This window comes from Equus asinus, chromosome 11 (assembly GCF_041296235.1).
Source record: "Equus asinus isolate D_3611 breed Donkey chromosome 11, EquAss-T2T_v2, whole genome shotgun sequence".
NCBI classification, from domain to species: Eukaryota; Metazoa; Chordata; class Mammalia; order Perissodactyla; family Equidae; genus Equus; species Equus asinus.
In genome coordinates this window covers 57,529,189-57,556,284 of record NC_091800.1, presented here as the reverse complement: position 1 = coordinate 57,556,284, position 27,096 = coordinate 57,529,189, and the positions used below count along the sequence as shown (strand labels likewise).

At 35.8% G+C, this 27,096-nt stretch overlaps 1 long non-coding RNA gene across 6 annotated transcripts; it reads right to left on the bottom strand.

Annotated features, from left to right (window-relative positions):
- Nucleotides 1-2,346: 2,346 nt before the first annotated feature.
- On the bottom strand, nt 2,347-26,862 carry LOC139046508 (uncharacterized). Of its 6 annotated transcripts, none has more exons than XR_011506618.1 (5): nt 25,974-26,478; nt 20,802-20,982; nt 11,730-11,800; nt 8,409-11,533; nt 2,347-2,777 (listed from the first exon to the last, which is right to left on the bottom strand). It is a non-coding gene; the product is annotated as an uncharacterized lncRNA (long non-coding RNA). The 6 variants fall into 6 exon arrangements; XR_011506621.1 differs by lacking the exon at nt 2,347-2,777 and having other exon boundaries at nt 2,787-8,539; nt 9,489-11,533; XR_011506619.1 differs by lacking the exon at nt 2,347-2,777 and having other exon boundaries at nt 2,787-8,539; nt 9,489-9,555; nt 25,974-26,474.
- Between the last annotated feature and the right edge of the window lie 234 nt (nt 26,863-27,096).

Genomic DNA, 27,096 nt, shown 5'->3' with positions numbered 1-27,096 from the left:
ATAATATAGAGGGAGAGATGTGAAAATGCATTTATCTCAGTCCTCATAAATTAAATTGTGAGTTTTATAGCAGCATTACTTTCTTAATGAACTGGCGAGATGTTTATTATAGACGCATAGCAACCATTAAGGGCCTCTCCATATGACAAGTAATTTTCATGTATTGTATACAATTCAACAAAGGAAAGAGGACAATAACTAGATGAACAGCATTATGAGACCTGCTAATAAAATGTGATTAAATAAGCATAAGATTAAAATAATCCAATTGTAAAATTAACAATGGAATTCTGCCTTTTCTCTGCCTTATCCATTCCATGTCATTATTTCATGGCCATGATACTTGTCTGCAACCAGAACACCAGATAATCTGAGAGATACACGTATCTTTATGAAAATAAAAAGATAAAAAATGTGCCATGCAAAATTATTCTTTAGATTCAATACGTTATTCTTTTGCTTTTGATTGAGGTAACATCAGTTTATAACATTATATAAATTTCAGGTATACATCATTATATTCCAATTTCTGTGTAGAATGCATTATGTTCACCACCCAGACTAATTAAATGCAACAGATTATTCTAATTTTATCCAAAATTTGAAGCAAAAAGTAAATTTTACCAACTTATGTATAATGCATAGCATGCTATTTTTAAATCCTCGTATTTGTGAAAGTGATTAGAATATATCTATAAAACCTAACCATTACAGAACTGTTCATAGTTATCTGCATAATAACCTTTGCTACAAGAGATCAATGATATCTTGTTTTGTTTCAGTTATCCATTCCTGCATAAGAATAGCTTTAATGCTTTGGAGTTTAGAACAACAAGGATTTATTTTTTCTCATGATTTTGTGGTACAGAATTCGGTAATGCTGAGCTGGGCAGTTCTGTTCCACGTGGTAAGAGCAGTTATTCTCTTAGCTGTCTTCAACTAGTGACTGGAATGAACTGGACTAGAAATATGCAAGATACCTGCACCACTTATGCCAAATCTTTCCAAAACCAGCATTAGCATGAACTACAGGATTGCATCATGTGAATTACATGCAAATGAGAAGGGCTCCTGTTGGGGCAGTTTCTCAGCTGCAGATTCTCAGTTTAGATCTTCTTGTTCCAGAACTAAAAAGGCAAGTTACTTGAGGTTTCTCTAAGTCTAACTATTTGTGTACAAAAATAAAAATTATCTTCCCCCCTTACTCTACAACCCAAAATATAATGATAAGGCAGGAACAAAAAAGAAACTATAAAATCTCCAAAAAAGGTAGGGAATACAAATACATAGCAGTCTTTGGTCCACAGCAGTTTTGAAATCCAATGGTACATATGTTGTTAGAGAATCCTACTTCTGGAATAGGGCATGTTCTTCAGTTAAGGCCTAGTTTTTCTTCCTGAGAGTGTTTTCCACAGAGTCTAGCACTACCCTCTGGGAGCTTATCTCTGCTCTTCCAGTTTACCCTTATAATGTTTTGTTGAAAAATAGCCTGTGTTTGCAACTTTCTCAGCTACTCACTGCCCTTAAATGAGAGGAAGCTCATATTTCTCTTTTCTTTTAAACTGCCTCACCCCTTTTATTCCAGGCTGTTGATTTTTTCACCAATATGATTCTCTTAAAGACATTGATGGTTTCAATGAATAACATTGGGATTCACTCAATTCCCCTAATGACTCATCCACAAATTCTTCTGAGATAGAAATCCCCCTACTTTAGACAGGTAAGGCTCCTATTGGACAATACCCTTTCAGATTCTTGGAATCCATTTTGTCTAATGTCAAGGGATTGTAAGGCATCTCTTTAACCCTTTCAAAGACTGTAATAAGACACTTTTAGCCTTAACCTGTAGTTTTATCTTTACCCAGAAGCCACATTTTACTGTGAATGTTATAGATGGATATTTATTTTAATGCTATTTCTCACTTTGAGAAAATTTTTCTGTCATGAGTAGTAGGGGATAAGAAAAAGCAATATTTCCTAGCTTAGCAATCTTCAGTTTGAAATGTTTCCCCCAAATTCTGCTTGAAAATTAAATATCCTCTTCTTTTGTTCATCGCTCTTTTACAATATCTTATCATAGCTAGCTTGTGTAAACCAACTGGCGCTTGAACATTATGTATTAAAATGTGTTTAGTTAGTTCTCAAATTCATTAGGTATATCTTCTATCATATATGTGCTGCAGGCAATAGTCTTGTCACTTTTTCCACTAAAACATAATGTGCCTGCTTTTCTTCAGTCTCTGATATTAGTGTTTTCACTGAGTGTCCTGTTTCTACTAATAGTCTTCTTGTGTATCTTTCTGGACTTTACTTACTTCTTGATTCCAGAGCCAGTACCACGTGGATGAGGATTTTGTCACAGCAACAACCACTTTCAAGGGAGAGGAAATAGATTAACCTCCTGGGAGAACTGTACATAGAGGTGGGGAAAAAACGAATAAAGGCTGTCTTTATAGACTGTCTATCACACGATATACCACTGTATATGTGATTTCTCTTGGATTTGGAAATATGTCAAAGGCTGGGGCTGGATCACTGAAAGCTGAAAACTGCCTATTTGGTAGGTCATGAGGTTTTGGAATGCAAGGATAAACCAGGAATTTTTTTATACATGATGTCATATATTTTTAATATACTGAATGTCACATGAATACGTTTATATATACATATAATATAGCGTGAGTAAACAGTAATATTAAGTTGCCGTTTTCTCTGTACGCCTTCCTATTATGTTCTAAAGGAAGTGGTTCTTGGATAGATGAAAGTAGTTGTTCAGGCTGTGGAAAGAAATGTCTTTTTAAATTTTGTCAATTACATTGTGATATCTATATCAATCTCATTTACATTAATTAGCAGGAATCCATGTTGTAAAGTATAGATAAGTGCTGACTGGGAAACAGTATACACAGTAGTGAAGATCGATCTGATTTTGAATCCCATGTTCTCTATCTCCTATTGATGTTGCATTAATCAGCTTACTCAGTGCTAACACTTTATTCATACGTTCTTTTTTTAATGAAGCATATTGCTTGATTCTTAGCTTAATGATTCAGCTGTTGCATAAAATTGAATATTTACACTGGAAAAGGGAATCCCACCAAACCACTACAACCTATTAGACCAACTCTGAGAAACAAACATATCTTCCTTGATAATAGTCCACTTTAACTCTCTACAATGTTAACAATTCATAAAAATGTATGAAAGCACTTTATATGGAAATTGGTTTAAACAGTGAAAAGAGAAATACATCTATTTGTAACATTTTCTGTAATGAAATTTTCAAATAAAGCTCACATTTTTGATCAGTACTTAAAAATATGAATTTATTTAAAATAATATGTTAAAAGCCCAAACATGTATTTCTTTATGAGTGTGTGTTGACAACACATTAAACTGGAGTTTGTCAAAACTTGAGCATACATTTTTCTCAATGCAGAATTGAAAAATTGAATCTAATATTTTCATTTCTGTGTCCAAACAACCTATTAAAAAAGTCAAAAGAGAAGATATATGTTGAAGTTTCACTGCTTTGCAAATTGACCATGATTTTTCAGTGCATCTACTCTTAATATGAAGCGACAGCATGGCAAAGGAGGCAATTTCAACACACTTTCTTGGGATCAGTTGCACATACTATTACTTGTGATCCCTCCAGTGATTTAAAAAAATATTTTATGCCAGTGATTTTCTCAATATTTTACAGAATTTCTCTCTTGACATTTCATAAGCCTCTTTTTTATGCTATAATCATTGCACTTTTTTTTCTAACTCATACTATCTCAAGGATTCTATGTACTGTTAAAGACACAAATAAACTGCCAGAAGTCATTCCTTTCCCTTCAGAAATTCTTTCTGTATCTGCTGATTTATTATTTGGTCCAAACAGCAAAATTTGGGGACCGTAATATATCCACGGTAATGTCGTCAATGTATGTGCCCCATCAGCTCTGAAAAAGTTTATACAGTATGATTCCAACTGTGTGGCATTCTGGAAAAGGCAAAACTATGGTGACAGTAAAAGGATCAGTGGTTGCCAGAGATTTGGAGAGGTGGGGGATGAAAAAGTGGAGCACAGGCGAATTTTAGGGCAGTTAAATCATTCTGTAAGATGCTATGCATGTCATTATATACTTGTCAGAACTCATAGAATGCACAACACCATGAGCAAACCCTAACTTAAACTATGAACTTTGAGTAACAATGATGTATCAATGTTGTTTCATCAATCGTAACTAATGTACCAATCTGGTGCTATGGGGGGCTACGCAAGCGTGGGGAGAGGGCTATGTGAGAATTCTGTGCTTTCCACTCAATTTTGCCGTGAACCAAAAGCTGCTCCAAAAAACAAAGTCTGTAAAAATAAATGAAATGCAAAAACAGAGAGCTCTAGCAATAATAATATAAAGACTTGCTGCTCTGGCTAAAAAATTAAAACCTAGACTTAGGTGTTAACAAATGAGTGTCGTGTTTTAAACTTTTGGCACCTTTCAATGTGAATTGAAAAAGCAATTGCAGCAGTGATATTCTTGAATGACAATGCTCATCTTGACTCCTAATAGGTTCCTTATTGGTAGGCCATGCACAGAATGAAGAACAGCTTGTATTCTGACTTCCAATATGCAAAACCAGTGGAGAAGCTATGGAATGCTGGAAATCCTTATAGGAAATCTGTCCTTTATAGACAGTAAATATTAATCTCCTGAAATTCAATCAAATTCTTCACTCGTGTATGTTTTAAATGCAATCATCTTCATAAGAAATCAGCACCAGCAGTTCTATAGTTCTTTATATATCACTTAAAAATTTTCTAATTAGAATTAATAAAATACATGTTAATATTTGACAAAGAAACAAAAGAGAAGTGCCATTTGTATTATTGTTTGTAAAAATCCCTACTTCTCCTGATCTTGCCTTTATATATTAAAAGTCATCATTGTTATTTTCAAATATTAAACCATTTTATTATAATTTGCAAGATGCTGTGCGTTCACCTAGCCTAGGTTTACAGGAGCACCAAGGGACAGCTGAAGGGCTCCACCTCCTGGCGCAAGACCGGAACCTCAGACTGAAATTTCACATGTGTTTGTTACAATTAGGTCAGGAATAAAAGCTTAAATATTTTTGTGCCCTAAAACATTGACATTTCTCCTTGCTTCTTTTCTCCCACATATGCAAGTACACAAAGCATATTTCTTAGAGATTAATTATTGAAACCTAGGTAGCAATTGCAATCAAAGCAATGTGTTTTCACATTGAAATTATCTTAGGTTGCTAAGCTCTTTTGACTCCAAACCCCAATGATTTAGTCACTAATGAGGATTGTTTTCTCTCTGAGGACTGTGAGCTTAAGTATGTCTTTATGTAGCTGATTTTTTTCCCTCTATCTTAAAGCTCATTAATTAAAAGCTGACTTTCCCCAGTTGCAGCTTTTTAATGTGCTGCTTTAGAAGAGCTTTCACTGCTTAGCATTAAAATGTCACTGGATCCAAACAGCTTTTACCTTCTCCTAAAGAAAGGATTTTTATAGCAAGTCCAATAACACAGTAAGCAAAGAACTAAAAGCATAAATAAGTTTTGCAGTTCTGAATTCCATAATCAGCTTTCCTTTTTTTCTTATTTCTTTCAAAAAGAGAAGAAAATATTTTTGCAATTAAGGATTTTCTGATTAGCATAACCCTAGAAACAAGTTGATATGCTCTGGCTAAGGTGCACCTTTAACATTCAAATTCCCAGCAGTTTCACAGTTTTGGCATCTGACTGCCATAACTGTTCATTTTAAGTGGGTCAACAATCCCTACTGAGAGCTTTCCATCTGTATAGGTCATCATCTCATATCTTTTATAGTTTATCTTAAGCACATTTATTTTTTGGTCCTTACGTGCAAGTAGTCATATGCTTATGTTATAGCCAGACACCATGACATCACAGCTTCCTGTCATCTTTTATTTCACTCCCATTTCCCACTCCAAGTTCTCTCCTCCTGTTATAGGCAACCACATAAAATGTGTTCGATGTGTAGTCTTTTACTCTTACGTAGCTTCGTAAAATATGTAGTGCAGTTTTATGTGCACATATTTTAAATGTTTCTAAGCACAGGTATTTTTTTACAATACATCCATGTTGCTATGAGTATGTTTATTTCATTACATTCCCTGCATGAGCATCCTTCACACCTGAATTCACATTGCTCAGTTTTGGACATAGTTATTGTCTACAACTCCCTGCAATTACATGCACACGCACACGCACACATACACACACATTCACATGCAGACAAACCCCTCTGTGATAGATGTTCATAAACATGTATCCTTATGGATGGCTATGCAAATTTCCTGTTCACAACCAGAGGTACTCACAACTAGAATATACAACTATGTACTGGGGGGTTTCGGGAAGAAGAAGAAGGAAAAAAGGAAGACTGTCAACTGATGCCAGCTCAGGTGCCAATCTTTAAAAAAAAGAAAAAAGAAAAGTTTTCTGTGACCCATATGCAAGAGTGGGTTCATTCATTCCTAGGGTTTGAACATTATCAATCTGAATAAGCTTTGCTCTCCAGAATGGCCAGAGCAATCCATACCAGCACGAGTAGTACATCGGGCCCATATCTCTAACACTTACTATTATCCAGATGTTTATTCTATGTTAAATTCATTGCTGTCTTGAAATACGTATTTCTAATTACTGAGCACCTCTTCATCCTGAGCTAGTGACGTGGGGTTCGGTTCTTCTTAAGTCTCCTTCTTGTCTCTTTAGTTTTCTTTTCTAATGAGCTGTTAGTTTGAGGGAATTCCTTGAGTTTTCTTAGTTTCAGTCCTTCGACGTTATTAGATATTTTGCATGTTTTCACCCAATAGGTCATCTTTGTTATCTTTGCTCCAGGCATTTTTCTTTTAATATAACTCCTTTATTTTTAATTAAATATGTCAGTTTTTAATGATACAGTGAACTTTATAAAGATTTTCTTCTACACTGTAACTATTATTTTTAGTTTTAATTTTCTACTTTAGGTCTTGAATTCATCTCGAGTCCACTAATAAGCTGCTCTGTGTGGACCCAGATTCTGGATGGACAATACTGCACACAGTAAATTTCTCACAGCACAAGTTAGAAGTAGACTTCTATTGCTATTAGAGGGTCTTTACTAGGTCAGATAGCCAGTATTGACTACTTATTTATTTATATTCTAAAAGATAGCAGTACTTTACTAAAAATCCCCAGCTACACTGCAATAGCATTTTGAGAAGAGTTGAGGCAATTTTTGTTTGGCACTGGAGAGTAAGAGCAAGTTTAGAATAATAATAATAATACAAAAATAACATAAATAATTTATAATACCCAAAACTATGTATCACTTTTTAAATTAGAAAATTAAATGCCCTGCTGTTTATTTACATGGTACGATTTCCTAAGTTATAAATGCCTTAGTTATAAGTGTTAAAACTCAGACAATATCCATGCAAGATGTCACAGTATTCATGCAATTACTTCTAATCATGTCTATTTTACAAGAAGAGTAGTTATTTGAGTGTATACGTGTATAAGATGGAAATCCCATCTTTACCCAATTAATATGGATTTGGGATGGAAGCATTTGATAACTATAAAGTGATAGAGCATATATGTATTTGAAAAATCACAAAGGAGATCATAGATGATATAGGAGAATGTAATACATTGAGGTATAAGAAGAAAAGAAGTCTATTTTCTAGCTTGGTTTAGACATTGCCACTGCAAGCCTTTTGTAGAGCTCAGGACTGTTGAGGAAGCTGATGGCATTTGATCCCTGGTATATGAGAGTTAGGCTGTCAGCCTATAGAACACATTTATATGGACCACTTAAAACAGCGTGGCAAGGTAATTTTTATTTTGTTATTCAGATATTTTTCATCCATTTAACATTTTTTTAAGTTAAAAACTCTGAAATGGCAGCCATTTCTCTAGGTATTAGGGATACAGAATCTTATGAACACATATAATTTTTTTTTACAAACAGTGCATCTTCTAGTATGGAAGAAATGAACAAAAATGCATGAATAGTCATATGCTATAGGTTGATAAATACTATGAATGAACACAGGGGTTTGAGGAGTATTGGGTTGAGGAACGGAACTGCTTCAATTGAAAGCTAGTTTAAAAGCAAAGAACTAAGACCATGAGCTATTTGGAGAATGAACATTCCAGGTAGAAAGAAGGGCACATGGAAATACCCTGAAGTGGAGCATGTTCAGCACATTAGAGGCCCATCAAGAAGCCAACGGGGCTGGAATGGAGAGAACAAAGGAGACAGTAGAAGGAGATGAGGACAGAGATGTAAAGAGGAGCAGATCTTATATGGGCTATACATTACTGTGGGGATTTTGGCTTTTCTCTGTACTCCAAAGCCCAGACTTGACCATATTTACCTCATTTATCCGGATCCTGAAGTAGACCAGAACAGCCACTCCACAGAAAAGAAACGATACAGAAGACTCTATAAATCTGTGGTTCCTTCTTTTCTCCTTGTGATAAGGTTTACATCTGTCCTGTATACACTCTGTTGCCATTTAGGAGAGAAGCCATGGAGAAGAAAAAAGCTAAAATATTAGTACTAGCCTGAGGTATCCAAGCAGAGTCTCCAGTGCTTAAAAAATTGGTTTAAATTATTAGATCTGAATGATTAAATAAAGTTAGGTCTTGCTCACTACCCAGCAGAGTGAAGAGTAGGTGAGAGACAACAGATCATTTTTCCTTTTCTTCCTTTCTTTTCCTCGCTTCCTCTTCCCTTCCTCCTTCCTTCTCCCTTTCCTCCTCCCCCCATCTCTTTTTAATAAAGCAATTCACATTATTTACAAAACTAAATGAGCGTGTATCTCCATGACCTTGGAAAGTGTTCACTGATAAAATATAGCCCTTAGCTTCAGTTGAAATCACAGCCTTAGTTGCTGAAATACACAACTATCAAAAGGCCTATCTGTTAATTATTGACAGGTAATACATGTGAGAATCAATCAATCCCATGTTTGCCTTAGATTCGTTTCAAAATTTGATAGGAATAAAGGATAGGGGTCAGAGTAAGACTGTTGCCTAACTCAAAATTGGCAAATAAGATCTGGATCTTTCTGAGACCAAAGACTCTTACTAATCCACCAGCCGCATTTGCAATGTAGGAGTCTCAGTTGGTTCAATTGTTTGATCCAAAAATGTTGGTCTCCCATGTAAACATTTTCTCAGCCTGCGGAAAAATGGCCAGTACATTGAGAAATAAAGACTAGCCTTAATCTCTTTGCCCTCCCCTGACTCAAGGATAGATCTTATCATTGCAACTTGAAAGACCAAACCAAAACACAATCACCAAAGTCAGAGATAACAAGTTTGGGGGAAAAAAAGTCTTTAATTTTGATACCTATTGCTGAACTAGGTAAGCCTCACTAAGGCAGGCCTGAACACCGTGTACCCATGCTGAGCATTCGAGGACCACGTCTACTAGTGAACCTGGCCAGTACCTGTTAGGGGCTGAAAACTGTCTTCCCTTGTGGAATATATGTAGAAAATAATTGAACATATGGGAACCTGGTTGAAAAAAGAAAAGAAAAAGGACAAGTTATTTTCCTACAGTGTGAATTCAAACTTGAATTTAAATTTAAGTTAATGGATTATTAAACCCAAAGTTTTCACATTTTGATTCATAGCCATATTTATTCAATGTTTTTTCCCCAAGTTTAAAGAATTTATGGCATTATTAAGTATAAATTTACTGACTTATAAAGAGGGAGTCTGATAAAACAAGTTTGTTTTCATTTTATGACCAGAGTAAATTCTATCATTGATTATATTCCCCTCTTTGCATTCTTTACTAAACAGAACAGACCCAAATTTGTGGTCTAGCTAAAGGGAGAGTAAAGCAGAGCAAAGAAAAATAACTGCCTCTTTTTCTCTGCTAATCTCAATCCAAATTAGCCTTCTTTTTCCTGATTTTATAACACCTTTGTCTCAATTTGCAACATAATATATAATAAAAATCTTCCATTTTTTTTCAGAGGGCTGGGAAGACTCCTAAATAAGAAATAAAGAGAGATACAGGTCTTTCAAATTGTATTGAACGAACAGCAACTAATATTTAAGGTCAGCCTCAAGAACAAGCATTAAAATTATTTCAAAACACTTTTTTCCTAAGGTGAAGACACCTATGAAAAGGTTTTATTGAGTATGTCCACAAATTCTCTGCCGGAGTTATGAGTTCATGGAAGCCTCATTTAAACTGATTGATAGTCCAAATGTAATCTCCTTTATCTGATTAATTAGCACAGTTCTCAGTTTTTACACTAATTAAAAACAGTTTATATTTAGAGCAAGAAAAAGATGAATGCAGATGAAAGTCTTTTTCCCTCAGACTATGAAGAGATTTAATATTAACAGGAATATGCAAAAGGTAGTGATTTCTTCAACATTGTATTTACAGCAAAGCAAATATTTCCATTGTTTACTCTGTCAGGTTACGACCGAAAGCCTTGTAAGATAAGCCGATTTATCATATTTCTGTCTCTTAATCCTTCCAATCTAATTTTGGAAATGTCAGTATTTGAGTTAATTTTTAAAAGAGTGCATAAAGCCATTTTCAGCTTTTCCTCTAAGACAAAACTTTTTCTAAGAGACGAGACAATTTAATTACTTCTAGTTGAAAACTTGCGTTTTTTTCTCATTCTTAAAACCTTGAAAACGTGAATTTTTTTTATATCTTGACATTGGTCATTGTCATGGAACAAAATGAGGATCTCATCAACAGAAATAATTGAATAGATTGTAAATTGTACTTGGTAAATTAATGAACAAATTATTTAGGCGGATTTACAAAATAACCACTATCTGGCTCTCTTGCATATTTTGCAAATAATTGTCTAAAACAAGGACTTTTTTAAAGGTTTCCTTTGGATGTCTGATATTATATAAAAATGCCTGTAAGCTAAGAGGTTTGGACAGTTCATATGAAGGGCACAAGTCTTTCTCGTGGGCAAAGAAAATCCATTGATTTTCCTAAGGCTGCATATTCTTTTTTAATTCTGCTGCCACCACACACTACAATACAAAAGGATCTACCCTCTCTCTCTCCTTTAAAAAGATTGCTGTCTTTCCTTTTCTATCCTATTTTCACATAGTTGGGATCTCGCTCGTAATGCATTACCAGTTTAGGTTGGACGACTGGGACAAGAGCTAAGGTTTATAACACAATCTTCACAACAACTTTATGATTGTAGTACTACTATTATCCATATTTTTCAGGTGAGGAAACAAAAGCACAGAGAGTTGAGTAACTTGCGGAAGATCACAGAAATCTGGTTCAAGTCTCCAGGCTAAATACCGTAGTTTGTTGTCTCTCTCTGATTTCTGTTCTTCCCAGGAACACTGCCATTTTTGTCATTCAGTTGGGCTCTCTACAACCTGCAGCCCAAGCACAGGTAACACAGAGCCTCCTCCTGAGGCTGACTCCCATGAGCCTGAGGATTCCTCTCTCCAACTCTTGTCCAGTGCTCTCATCCTATTTCCTATTTATCTTGAAGAATTAAGAAATTTTAACAAAATTAAGTTTAATTTTAATATAAAAAATTTATATAAAAACAATTCCCAACACAGCTGCCTTCCTTTTCTATCTATCCATCTATGTATACACAGAAATATAGAAAGAGATATATTTATATCTCAGATATAAATAGATCAGTATGAAATTATGGCATATGCAGTGAAGTTACCTGTTTCAAATCAGACCGAAGTATCCATAGAGGAGATGCACACCGGAGACAGAACTTGAATAAGACTCTACCTGAAGAAGTAAACAGGGAAAAGTAGGTTGTTCAAAATGACTAAAACATGCTGTAATATCACAAGACTGTTTCATCTTCTGTTCGTGTGTATCTCACCCACACATATTCTCTTTCTGTGCTTTGTATGTGTCATACTGCAGTCACTCTGTTCCTCAGTATAGGCAGGTACTTTCACCAAAATGAACTTGCCTAATTATGAAATCACCGGTATAAAGATTTTGCATTGCTTATGACTAAAGCAGTGACAGAAACTAGGCAGATCTCTCTCTGATTGGACCTAAGGTAGTGTAAAATGTAACATTGTTAGAAGCCAAAATGTATGCCAGTAACATGCATGTAATTTTTAACCCCTCAAGGACACCAGTCATGGCTTTTTGGTTTATTCATGTGTAGTGATATCTTGCATAATACCCAGAACATCACTACCATTTAATAAATATTTGTTCAGTAGGTTAATTTAATAACTTTACATTCACCTAGCTATTTTCTGGTGATAATAACTGAACTAATTAAGTCCCAAAGATATATTGCTAATGATTCACACTGGGAGAATTGGGATGGCTAGTGATATAGTCGTTCTGGATCTTGGCTCACATACTTGGGTGGGTAGAGCACTCATTTTTTAAAACTAATATTTCTATATTTTAACGCCTTGCTCAGTGTTTTGTAGAAAACAGGGCCTAAAATAAACACTTATTTGCTATTATTTTGTTGAGGAACACAATCCCAGGAAAGAAGAAGTAGGGGAAAAATGGAAATGTGGCGAGAAAGAATCGAGGCTAATCAGAGAAGAGACATAAGGAACTGGCTGTTCTTCTTAACAAGCACTACTCATTGCTTGGCCTTCAATGACATCTTCATAGAGGCTTTATGAACAACTGCTTTGTTGAATAGTCCTTGGGTGAGGGGAAGAAAAATAAACTCATTTTCTTGGTTCTTGTTATGCTAGTCTGCTGTTTTCCCTCAGCTGGAGTTTACTTTAATGGAAATTAGACTATGTCTTCCAAGTTGTGTCATTGAGCTAGTTCCTTTAGTCCAAGGTCTGGATTTTCTCCAAGTCTAGAAGTGCTGGGAAGAGCTAGTGACACTGAGGTCTAATTTATCAGTCTGGTGGGTGGCTCCAAATCTGCAGGTCTTGCACTCTGGTGCACAGGGGCTCACAGAAGGCACGTAAAAATTGTCACTTGTTAGTTGCTACAATTGTCCATGACATAGTGGCTGAATGGTCCAGGACTCAGGGATTCTCATAGCAACAGCTGAAAACAACAGACTTGGGAGTGGAGAGGGAAGTTGAAGCAGGCAAGGAAGATGGCAGTGCTGAGAGAATCGAAGAGACACAAGTAAGATATGCCTAAGTTATGAAACTTAATTTTAGTTCGCATCATTGTATTAGTTATCTTTGGCTGAGTAACAACTTCTTATAAAACTGAGTGGTTTAGAGGACATCAGGGAAAATGCAGAGAAGGCAGAGCCAATGGCCCATTCCTCCACAGAAATATCAAAAAATCAGGCAAAAACTATTAGAACAAACTTTGCCAGAATTCTGGAAAACAAAGGATTCCAGCTACCAAGCAAATGCTTAGTCAAGGAAAAAGAAACTTAAAAGTGATCAGTAAGCTATGTGACATTTTTATTTGCCCTTGCCCTTATTCCTCCACAGCTTGATGATGGTCTTGAAGCTAGAGCCTGGTTCCAGAGGAAACAGAGCAGAATTTATAGCCTTAGAATTGTGTTTGTATCTTCTAATGTGCCTGGGGGCTACCTAAAGGACTGACACAAAGCATTTCACTGTATTACATCTAACTTGGAATTCGCTCAGGGTAGAAAAGCATTCTTAGAAAAACTTGTAAGGAAAACAAACAACCCTCAGTCACCTGAGTCAAAGATTATGTTTGAGGTATACAAGGGAGCTCCTAAAGCCTTGAAGGAAAAACTCGGGAGAGTTTCTTTGGGAAATTGGGACATTGAAAAGACCCTGTGAATTCTGGGGAATTTAGAAAGCCACACACATGCCCAGAGCAAGATGCATGCTCAGAGAAGACCTGAGAAGATTCTAAACTTTTACTTCTGGCTGATCTCTAGGCTTGGAGAAGCACAATGGGAAGGATAAGGCAGAGTTGTAAATGACCTGGCTAGAGTGTTGAAGGAGTGCCCTAGCACAGTGCCAATATGTAAAATCTGGGAGAAATTTTATTATTCTTTTTTCTTTATACTTTTTCATTATTTTCTCACTCTCTCCTGACATTCAAGGAAATCTCTGTCAAAACATTAGCTGAATGTAAGAGAAGGAACAGAGACTTCAGAGACCATGCAAAGAATACAGATATTCCAAAAATAGTTTAGAAAAGTACATGAGCAAACAAAGAGCTATAGGCCTCAACAAGCAAGGGGGAAAAAAAACCTGAAGAAAGGCAAGAATCTGATTTTCAGAACCACATTAAAATATTCGGTATGCCAAGTTTTGGAGAGAAAATGTGAAATATGCAAAGAAACAACAAAATATGGCCCATTCAAATAAGAAATTAACAAAACTGTTCCTGAGGAAGCACAGAAATCATTACTAGACAGAGATTTTAAATAAACTGTCTTGAATATACTCAAAGAACTGAAGGAAACCATAGACACTGAGATAAAGGAAAATAAGAGAGTGATGTATGAACAAATAGAGAATATCAATAAAGAGAGAAATTTTAAAAAGGAAACAAGCAGAAAGACTGGAGCTAAATAGTACAACTGAAATGAAAAATTTATTAGTGCAGTTAAACAGCAGATTTGAGTATACAAAAAAGAATCAGAAAACTTGAAGAGAAGGCAATTGGAATTATCCAGTCTGAAAAGCAGAAAGGAAAAAGAATGAAGAAAAATGAAGATAGACTGAGAGACCTGTGGAGCACCATCAAATGTACCACCACATGGATAACAGGATTCCTGTATGGAATATTCTCCAGAATAGACCATGTACTAGGCCAAAAGATAAGTCTCAATAAATTTTTCAAGGTTGAAATCATAATAAGAATACTCTCTAAACACAATTAAATGAAGCTAGAAATCAGTAACAATATGAAAACTAGAAAATTTATAAATATGCATAAACTAAACAACAAACTCTTAAATAGTCAATGTGTCAAGAAGAAATCACAAAGGGAAGTACAAAATATTTAGAAATGAGTGAAAATGAAAACACAACATAAAAAAATGAGAGGCAGCAAAGGCAATGTTTAAACAAAATTTTATACTAGTAAATGCCTATATTAAAACAGTAGAAAGATCTCAAATCAATAACCTAGCCTTGTACATTAAGGATATAGAAAAATAAGAGAAAACTAAAGCTAGAAGAAGAAAGAAAATAGTAAATATTAGAGTGATGAAAAGTGAAATCAATAATGGGAAAACAATTGAGAGAATGAAAAAACCAAAATTTGTTTCTTTGAAAAGTTGAACAAAATTGATAAACCTTTAGGTATACTGACAAACTAAAAAGAGAGAAGAGGCAGATGACTAAAATAGGAAAAAAGAAAGTGGGGATGTTACTACCAACCTTATAGAAATAAAAAAGAATATAAGAGAATACTATTAAAAATTATAAGACAACAAATTAAATAACCTAGATTAAATAGAAAATTCCAAAAAGCATATAAACGACCAAATTTGACTGAAAAAGAAAAGAATCTAAGAAGACCCACAGCAAGAGATTGAATCAGTAATGACAACCCCCAGTAAAAAAAACAGTCCAGGACCAGGCTTCAAACATTAAAGAATTAACAAAAATCTTCTCAAACTCTTCCAAAAAATGGAAAAGGAGGGAACACAGCCTAAGTAATTCTATGAGGCCAATATTCTTACCCTGATACCAAAGTTAGACAAATACACTACAAGAAAGAAAAATACAGATCAATACCCCCATGAATATGGATGCAAAAATTCCTAACAAACTGAATCCAACAGCATATTAAAAGGATTATCCACCATGATCTAGTGGGATTTATCCTAATAATGCAAAGGATGGATCAACATAAGATAATCAATCAATGTAATATACCATATAAAAGAATGAAGAGAAAAAACAAAACACGATTATCTCAGTTAGCATGGAAAAAGTATTTGACAAAACTCAACACTCTCCATGATAAAAATAAACAAACAAAAACAAAGAAGTGAACAAAGCACTCATAAAATAGGAAAGGAACTGAATTTCTTTAACTTGATAAATAGCATTTATGAAAAACCCACAGGTAACAATATACTCAATGGTGAAAGACTGAACTCTTACCCCTAAGATTAGGAAAAATATAAGGATGCTCACTTTCACCACTGCTATTCACTATAATATCAGAAGTTCTACCTAGAGCAACTAGGCGACAAAAAGAAATAAAAGGGATCCGAATTGGAAAGAAGGAAGTAAAACTATCTTTGCAGATCACGTGATGCTATACATAGAAAATCCTGAACAATCCACCAAGAGTTGATAATCCACTAGAGTTAATAAATAAATTCATCAAAGTTTCAGGGTACAAGTCAGTACACAAAAATCAGTTGTTTCTATACACCAACAATGAGCAACCCGAGAAAGAAATTAGGAAAGCAATTCTATTTACAATAGCATCCAGAAGAATAAAATACCTAGGACTAAATATAACCAACGAGGTAAAAGACTTTACACTGAAAACTACAAACATCAATGAAAAAAATTATAGAAGACATAAATAAATGGAAAGACATCCCATGTTAGTGTATTGCAAGACTTACTATTGCTAAGATGGCAGTACTAGCCAATGCAATCTACAGATTAATTGCTATCGTTATCAAAACTGGATGGTCCTTTATTGCAGAAATGGAAAAGCTGATCCTCAAATTCATTTTTAATCACAAGGGGCCTTGAAGAGCCAAAACATTGAAAAAGGAGACAAAAGTTGGAGGATGCACACTTCCCAGTGTCAAAATTTACTAGAAAGCTGCAGTAATCAAAATAGTGTAATATTGGCATAAGTATGGACATATAGACTAATGGAATAGAATTGAGAGTCTAGAAATAAACTCACATATCCATGACCAATTGATTTTGACATGTGCATCATATCATTAAATGGGAAAGAAAAGTCTTTTCAACAATGACATTGGGACAACTGGATATCCACATGCAAAAGAATGAACTTTGACCCCCATCTCAAACCATATACAAAGATCAACCCAAAATGGATCAATGACCTAAATATAAGACCTAAAATGATTAAACTCTTAGAAGTAAACATAGGGCTGAATCTTCTTGACTTTGGATTTAGCAATGGAGTCTTAGATATGTCACCAAAACCACAAGCAACAAAATAAAAACATAGATAAATTGGACTTCATCAAAATTAGAAACTTTTATGGATTAAAGGCCATTATTAAGAAAGTGAAAGACAACCTACAGGAGAAAATATGTGCAAATCATTTATCTGGAAAAGGTCTTGATTCCATGATATGTAAAGAATTCTGAGAACTGAGCAATACAGACAAACAACCCAACTAAAAACTGAGTGAAAGACTTAGACATTTTTCCAAGAAGATATAACAAAGGTCCAATAAGCACATGAAAAGATGCTCAATGTCATTGGTTATTAATAAAACACAAATCAAAGCCATAGTGAGATACCATTTCACATCCACTAGGAAAAATGTAATCAAAAAATGTAAAATATCAATGTGGATGTGGAGAAACTGGATATGGAGAAATGGCTGATGGGAATTTAAAATGGCACTGCTGCTGTGGAAAACAATTTGGTGGTTCTTCAAAAAGTTAAACAAAATTTTCATATGACTCAGCAATTCCACTCTGAGGTATATACCCAAAGAATTGAAAACAGGTACTCAAACAAATAAAAAAAAATTATTTTTGGACACCATGGGCAACACCTGTGGGTTCTGACTGAGGATTGGTCCAGGTGGGTGGAGTGTAGGGTTTCCCAGGGAGGCAAATGAAGGAGAGCTGGAGCCCACAGTGTGCAATATGTGCCTTTGGGAGTGTGAGGGGCAGTAAGTACAGATCGTGATGGAGGACCCAGAGAGGATGAACCTGAATACATTGAGCATCAGGGATGGTCAGAGGATGTTGGAATCAGGGCAGAGACACAACAGCCCTGACCACTGTTTCCAGAGGAAGCCTGATGTCACAGGATTTTGGGAGCTCTTGGGGTTGACAGGGAAGTCTTGGGAAGAGAAACACTTCTGTGACCCTGATGCCTCTCATCCCAGATTCATCTGTAAGGAATCTGGCTCACATCACCTATCATGCAAACCCCAAAGCTCTTGCACAACTCATGGCCCCATTTCCTCCCCCCAGAGTCACAGTGCAGTGAAGCCATGCCCCAGACATCCGGTATGGGGAATGGCTCTGTCTCAATGGCTGTGTGGTGGAGGGACTGCCTGAGGCCAGCAAAGGGGCATGAACTGCACATGCATGGACAGCAAATCCCAAGCCTTTCAGGAAGTGAAGTGCTGGGCAGTAAAGCAGGCTTCTGGCACAGAATCTTTCTCCTGAATCAGACCTACGCTGAGGTCCAAGGCCAAAGCAGCTCAAACAGGCCATTCCATTACCTTTGAGGCCAGTTGTTCCTTCTGGCAGTTGTAAGGTGTCTGAAATTAATCACAGGAGACCACAACTCCCTGTTCCTCCGGTTTTTTACCTGAAGAGCAGCCTCAGGGCATTACTCTCCCTTTCTGACCCAGCCCATCATAGCAGTACTGTTCACAATAGCCAAAAGGTGAAAACAAGCCAAGTATCCATCAGTAGAGAGGATAAACCACTTGTGGAATATGCAAACAATGAAATATTATTAATGTTCTATCTGGTTCCAACATTTAGTTATAGTCTCTTATAAATCACATTCCTTCCTGACTTCAGCGTGGATCTCCTCTGCACTCAAATACCGCTGTGAGTTGCCTCTTCCCAAGGTCCTGGTCCAAGAAGAAGGAATAAGGATCCTCTGTCTGGGAGACAACCAAATCTATTTCCTTATCCATTTCTTGGTAAGTTTCTTCTTTCTTCAAGCTAGAGTTTCCAGTACTAATTTGGTGGGTGGAAACCTTTTGCTAAATCACCTTTCTCCCAAATATTTTGATGAGTCATTTTTGACTCCTTGGTGACCAAAGCTTTTAAAATTCAAGCCAAGATGAGACTGTTTTTTGCCTCTGCTTTATGGCATTGCATTCTTTCCCTGAATCACGCAACATGGTGTAGAGGAGGAAGAACTATTCCTCTACCCTCTAGGTCCTTCTGGCTGGTTTAAGAATTAAATTGACATGAGACAGAAAAAGAGGAGAAAATCAAGCAAAGTTTAATAACATGTGTACATAGGAGAAACCCATGAAAACTGAGTAACTCTCCAAAATGCCATAGCCATTACCTTAAATACCATCTTTAGCTAAAGACAAAGGAGCATGTTGGGGGTAGTGGTTTGGGCCTTCACACAGATGTAAAAGCAAATGTTTGATAAACAAATGTTTTCTGGGTCATCTATAGACAGTGTTGAGAGAGAGAGAGAGAACTTTGATAAGAATTGGCTTAGCAAGGATCCTCCCAGATTATTATACCCAGAGTTATCTATCCTGATGGCCTGTCCTGGGGACAGACCATCTATCTTAAATTCTTTTAGGCAGTTAGAAGGAAGGTCAAAGTTTCTTTCAGAGTCTTATGTCCTTAAAAATAATCAAGCCAAAGAGACACATTTGGGGGTGGCCAATTCTGATCCCCCACAGTATCACCTTTGAAACTTTTAGAAGTTTCACAGTCCAGAAGCTGAGGTGGAAAATTGCTCCATCTCACTGAACACATCTCTTAGTCATGACAATAGGTCAGTCCAGTTAAATTTATTTCAGGAGGCTCTGAGGAAGGTGGCCTCCCAAAGCTAGGCCTATATTGTGTAATCAAGCAATGAAGTATTTAATAAGAAGCATTTGTATAGAAACAAAAGAAAAAACAAGGTTAATGGTCGGAGGAAATTATACACCAGTTTCTGAGCCCAGGGGACAGCCAGTCAAGGTTTCTAGATGTCAGGGTCAAAGCATCTTTTGCAGTTTGAAATGTCTCTGATGATGTCATTGGGTGTTAAGGTGTCTTTTGAGTGACTTAGACAGCAACAGGCATGCTATTGTGGTGATCTTTCTTAAGTTTATATAAAGTAGTACAGCTTCACTTTGCAGGGCTTCAGGAAAAAGGATGCTTTCAGTTCTCAATGATTCCAAATGTAAAGGAGGGAAAAAATTGAAAACGTTAGTTTAGGGATTTGTAGGCAGATATTTCAGGAGAGGAAGACTTCAAGACTCAGTCCAGTTTATAGGAGAAAACAAAAACCTCAAGGACAATTAACAGAATTAGAATATGATATCCACAAGTGTGTATTATAGTTTCTACTGAAACATAATTTTCCTCTCTAAAATCACCCTCATTTTTACCAATGAGAGCCAAATTAAGACTAATTCATTTGTAAAATGTCCAGTTTCGATAAACTTGGCCCAATTATTTACATAAATACAGGAAGGACAGCAATTGATTATGTAGACTCTTTTAAATCTACTTTTCTGGGGCCAGCCCCCTGGCTGAGTAGTGAAGTTCTCAGACTCTGCTTTGGCAGCCCAGGGTTTCGCTGGTTCAGATCCTGTGTGGGGACATGGCACTGCTGGACAGGCCACATTGAGGCAGTGTCCCACATGCCACAACTAGAAGGACCCACAACTAAAATATATAACTATTTACTGGGGGGAGTGGGGAGAAAAAGTAGAAAAAAAGATTAGCAACAGTTGTTAGCTCAGGTGCCAATCATTAAAAATCAAAGCTGCTTTGCTGAATTTTTTATAAGGAATCTCAGATTCAACTTTAAAGGTCTCTGAGGCCAGGAAAGCCAAGGACTTGTCATTAGACTCTGCCTGTAATACCTAGAGTTGGGTGAATTCTTCTCTTCTCAAGGTCCCCCAAATATTGTGAGGTTCTTTGAACTTGCCAGGGAAGTGACCTTATTTACTCACCTAGTAAGGTTTCTGGGAACCCTGTAAGTAAGATACCAGGCCAAAATTTCCAAGTGGCTTTATTTTGTAAAGTCAATTTTTGCTTCTTAGTTGTCTGGTCATGTCTGAGTCTTCACATCTGTCTCAAATATGACATTCCAGTCGAAGCCTTGGTAATATAACCAGTATTTCCAATTGTGTCCTGTTATAAGGAGAATAGATTCTTATTGAGCTTATGCGCATAACTATCTTGCTGTGAAAATAAGACTATTCACTCACTAAGAGTTTCCAAATTCTGGAGGGATCAGATAGGGAGAAAAGAAAATAAATATTTCAATTCTACTCACAATGGTGTAATTTACCAAATTGCTACAAGTCATAGTTAGCTTAAGAGAAAAGAGAAAAGGTTTTCTTAAATCTGAAAAAACTAAAACATCACAAAAATCAGCAATATTTCAAACAAAAGTCATAAAAATTATAGTCATCTACATCAATTCATTTACTCCCATGTAATCAACTCTTGATCTTTATCTTGATCTTCTGTTAGCAATTTCATGAAGTCATCAGCTTTTCTATTAGAGTTCTATAATTTCTTACCCAGTTCACTTTTATGATCTGAAAGTTATCAGAACAGGGTATTCTACACTAAGTGTCAGAGACCTTTCCATGAATCTCTCTGAAGATGAAACATTTGCAAAATCTGAGTAAAACAATAACTATCTGTAAATGACAAAAGACTTAAAAATGGCAATTGATGAAGAAACGTGGCTATTTATGTGACATGGAACACTTTACGATAATAACTAGAATTATAACTGAGAACCAGAATAGATAAGAATTTTAAGAATGTTATATAATTTTTAAAACATTTATATTAACAACATTTTCCCACAAAGTATCATAGGTTTCTATGAAACAATGCTTAGTTATCCATTTAATCAAAATGACAAAGATTTTCAGGTGAATGTAGAAAATTAAGTAGCTGTAAGAAAAACCTTAGCATTTGTGATTAAAGACCTGATAAAAACAATATAGGAAATTTATTTTGATAAAGCATAAAACCTCTGCCCTTATGGTTGACTACTCAAAGAAAAAACATTTCATAGTCTCTTTATCAAGAGCAGACTGGAAGTTTAAGAAAATTATCTTTTTAAGAGAGGGGGAAAAAACCAAATTCTAATTTTGCACCAGCTTACTTTTGATATTCAAGCTCATTTACTTAGTTAAATTCTTTTTAATCTTAGACAACTTGACCATGCACATAACTCAAAGGTTTTTCTTTTACAAACCTTTACGGATATCAGCATCAAGGTGGAGTGAGCTTTCCCAGTAATCTCTCCCCTCCACCATACAATGAAAAAGACACTCATATTCCAACAGAGGACATCCAAATACAACACAAAAATGTCTAAGAGACCCATGCAGCCATATGACAGAAGGTGCAGAGGTTGGAGCCCCCCTTAGAGGAGGTGGAACAGGGTAAAAGAAAACTTTGCTCCCTCCCCTAAAGACTGCAATCTGGGACTGCTGGAGGGCTCTAAGAGGGAAGGGACGTGGGAAGGGTTGTTCATTCACGGGAACATCAAGGATCTCCGAGGGCCCTTGTAGCCAAGAGGGAAGCCCTCTACCAGGGTGAAAGCTTTCATGGGGGTGACCTCATCAAGCCAACACCCCAGGAGAGCTGATAGTGAGAGAAGAGTGAGAAAACCCTGAAAGCATACAGGAGAAAATGCCCCTCCCCACCCACCCAGATCTAGTTCCAGTGCCTGGGATCTTGCTGGAAGCAGAGGGCACAGAATACCTGGCTCTTGACCCCCAAGCAGTGGTGTTAGGTAGTAACTATGACCAAATAATACCAGGATGCGTGAAAACAGAGTCACACTCTCTAGCAATATCAAACATTATATTAAATCTGCAGACCAGAGAGAAAATGACAAGTACCCAGAAATCACTCCTGAGGATACAGAAATATGTCATCTAAATGACAAAGAATTCAAAATACCTAGTTTTTAAGTCAGAGTTAAAAGAGAATGTGGAGAAACAATTCAATGAGTTCAGGAGCTACGTCACAAAAGAGATTGAAACTATAAAGAATAATCAATCAGAAATATTAGGGCTGAAAGGCATAATGGAAGAAATAAAACAAAACATGGATTCCCTAAATGTTTGAGTGGATATCATAGAGGAGTGTAACAGCATAATCAAAGATAGACTTGTTGAGGTGCTCCAGATAGAGAAGGAGAGAGAACTAAGACTAAAAAGAAATGAAGAAAGTCTCCAAGAAATATCCAACTCAATTAGGAAATGCAGCATAAGAATTATAGGTATTCAAGAAGGAGAAGAGAAGAGTGGAGCAGAAAGCTTGTTCAAAGAAATAATAGTAGAGAACTTCCAAAGCCAAGGGAAGGATATTGAAATCCATGTGGAAGAGGCTATCAGATTTCCTAAATTTGTCAGTGTAAAAAGAACTTCGGCAAGGCATATGAAACTGGCAAAAGTGAATGACAAAGAAAGAATACTAAGAGCAGCAGGGCAGAAGTAAATAACCTACAAAGGAACCCCTATTGAGCTTTCAGTGGATTTCTCTGCAGAAATTTTATATCTAGGAGAGACTGGAATGACATATTCAAATCTTTGAAGGACAAAACCTTTCAGCCAAGAATATTCTGTCCAGCAAAAATATCCTTCAGCTAGGATGAAGGAATAAAAACTTTCCAAAACAAAAGGTAAGAGAGTTCATAGCCATGAGACACCACCCCCATAAGAAATCCTCAAGAACACCCTCATACCTGAAAGAAAAAAAGGGAGAAAGGGGTTACAGAGCACAGAGTAAGGAGATAAATGGGTAGACAGAATCAGAAGAGGTTAGCAAATATTCAAGTCTAGCATTAAAGATAAAGGGAAGGAAAACACCAAAAACAAAGATAATCTTGTCATTTTAACCACAAACTCACAACACGAGATGGAATAAGATGTGAGAAAAACAACTTAGGAGAGGAAGAGGAAAGGGACTGAATCTGTTTAGTCTAAGGAAATAAAAGAACATCAGAAAGTGGACTGTCTTATCCATGAGATTTTGAATATAAACCTCATGGTGACCACTAAACAAAAAAGCCAAACAGAGGCACAAATGATAAATAAGGAGAAAACAAGGAAACACATCATCAAAAACTACAAAATGCAACTGGTATACCAAATACACAGGATGAGAAACAAAGGAAATGCAGGAGAACTGGAATGGCAGCATTAAGCCTGCCTATATCAATAATCATCCTAAGCATAAATGGCTTGAATTCTCCAATAAAAAGACACAGAGTGGCAAGATGGATTAAAGAACAAGACCCAACAGTATGCTGCCTCCAGGAAACACATCTCAGTTCCAATGACAAACGCAGGCTCAGAGTGAAAGGATGGAAGATGCTACACCAAGCTAATGGCAAACAAAGGAAAGCAGGTGTTGCAATACTTGACAAAGTAGACCTCAAGATAAGGCAAGTAAAGAGAGACAAAGAGGGGCAGTATATAGTGATCAAAGGGACATTCCATTAAGAAGAAATAACACTTATAAATGTCTATGCACCCAGCACACCAAAGTACATAAAGCAACTATTAACAAACCTAAAAGAAGATATTAATAATAACATAATAATAGTAGGGAACCTCAACACTCCACTCATATCAATGGATGGATAATCCAGACAGAAAATCAACAAGGAAACAGTAGAATTAAATGAAAAGCTAGACCAGTTGGACTTGATAGGCATATATAGAATACTCCATCCCACAACAGTAGAATACACATTCTTCTCAATTGCGCATGGAACATTGTCAAGGATAGACCATACATTGGGAAACAAACCAAGCCTCAATAAATTTAAGAAGATTGAAATAATAACAAGCATCTTTTCCAATCACAATGCTATAAAGCTAGAAATTAATTACAAGAGAAAAGCTGAGAAAGGGACAAAGATGTGGAGACTAAACAACATTCTATTGAACAAGCAATGGATCATTGAAGAAATTAAAAGAGAAATCAAAAAATATCTGGAGACAAATGAAAATGAAAACACACTACCAACTCATATGAGATGCAGAAAAAGTTGTATTAAGAGGGAGATTCATCACAATACAGGCTCACGTTAACAAACAAGAAAAATCCCAAATAAGCAATCTCAAACTACAACTAACTGAATTATAAAAAGTAGAAACAAAGTCCAAAGTCAGCAGAATGAGAGTAATACTAAAAATCAGAGCTGAAATAAATGCTATTGAAACAAAAAGGTGACAGAAAGGATCAATGAAACCTTTTATAACCTTTTTAACAACCAAAAATATTTCTCTGTTTTATACCTTTGTTCTTTTACTGAAAACATAGATCTTAATTTTCTTGAATATTAAGATGTTTTCTTTATTAATTTTTAGTAGCTTTAATCACAGATATTAATTTTTAACCCTTGGAGGTCTTACTTTTTAAGTGCAAACTAAGAAGGAAGCAATTATGAACTTTTACATTAGCATTCTGTGGTTTGGCAAATTTATAAATTTTATAATTTCTAGAAATATCCTACTTCATAGTGCAATCTTTTTAATAAAACAGAAGACCTGTTTACTAATAAGCCCAAACATCTTTTAGTTTCTCTGTAATAAAAGGCTAAAAGTTGATAAATCTATATTTAGTAATTAATATCTAATATTTTGTCGTGTTTGGAAATGATCTAGATACTCAATGAATTTTTTGTTATTTAATTTAACCAAGCAAAACTTCACAGTTTCAAGTTACCAAGGAGATTTTGGAAGTTAGTTTAAATACATATGCCATAAAATATCATTATTGCTAAAAGTTTATCTATAAACTCATCTCACTTTCATCTAAATCATTTGCTCCCAACAATTATGTTTACATTACTGACAAAAATGTGTTGAGGCAATAGACAAAATTAGTTTATCATTTTAAATTATTATTTTGCTGGCAAATTTGTAACAGATATAGCATGAGCTTATTTGACTAGTAAACTGAGGCTGCATGTCCTCATCATATCCAGTGTGGATAACTTTGAGGACAGGTCTATTTTATTCAAACCAATAACCTTAAAAAAGCTTTTGTTTACCAAAGATTATTTTACATGGCGCTAACTTGCAAAACATTTGGGTTAATTTCTACTACATTTAGGAATACTTTATATAAGCGCTTACCTTAAGCCATTTAAATAGAGGGTTTTTTTAGAAATTATACGATCCAGAGGTAAAATATCACACATAAGTAACATACATAAAGACGTACATACACAAAGACTCCACGGCTATTGTTTTAAAACTTTAGGACAAGGTACCACATCTTTAAAAGTCTGCACAAAGTGTTTAACAAAGGCCCTCTTTCTAAGTTTAAAATTTAACCCTAGACCAATTTATCTTGAGGGGGAAGCTTTCATTATCGTTTTTATTAGCACCTGATGTCAGCTCCTAGTTTTTATGTCATACTGTGTGGACTTAAGCAGTCCTATGGATTTCCCTTTAGTATGTTTAAATGACATTGTCTGAAGGGCAGATTTATATGCTATCTTACAATCAGACAGGGGAAACATTCTCCAGTGAGACACAATGTCTATCCCCACAATACAATCTATAATACAGTCAGGCAGAAAGAGATGCAATCACCTCACAAAAAGCCCATAAATATATCAACTTTCCTACAAAATTTCATCCAAATTCCATCAACTCATACCTCTAATCGTAGCTTCTATTAGGACTTCATCAACAAATCTCTGTCTCATAATAGTGGCTAGGGGAAGTATTCCCAGCGAGATATAATATCCATTTTCAAAAGAACAAAAAAAAGCAATAAAACAGTCAAGCAAAGTTGATATAACCTCTTTATATAATATGAGCTCAAACATTCCAACCTTTATAATCCTATTAACCTTTATGCTTTTCTTTTGTTTTTTTTTCCAATCTAATTGTAGCCTGAGTCAGCGTCCTACCAATAGGGTTTTAGTACCACAGCTTGTGGGGTTCCTGCGTCAAGGAGTCTTGGAAGATTCTCTTTGTCTCCTGGTTATCTTAGCCATTCTGTTCAAAAGGCTTGAGTCTCCAGGATCAAGCCAAGGGACCCTAGCACTTTTGTCAATCTTTAACTTGATTAGGTGGCCTGTTGCCCCAAGAGCAGGGGTTTTCTGTGTGTGATCTTTGCCTTCTGGCTTTTTAAATATTTCAAACTAGAGTAAATAGAGCAGACTTGTTTGGGAGCCTTTAATGTTGGAAGGACCAGTAGGAGGTCCCTTTGGCCCAGCCAACCTTAGGTGGTGCTGTATCAAAACCT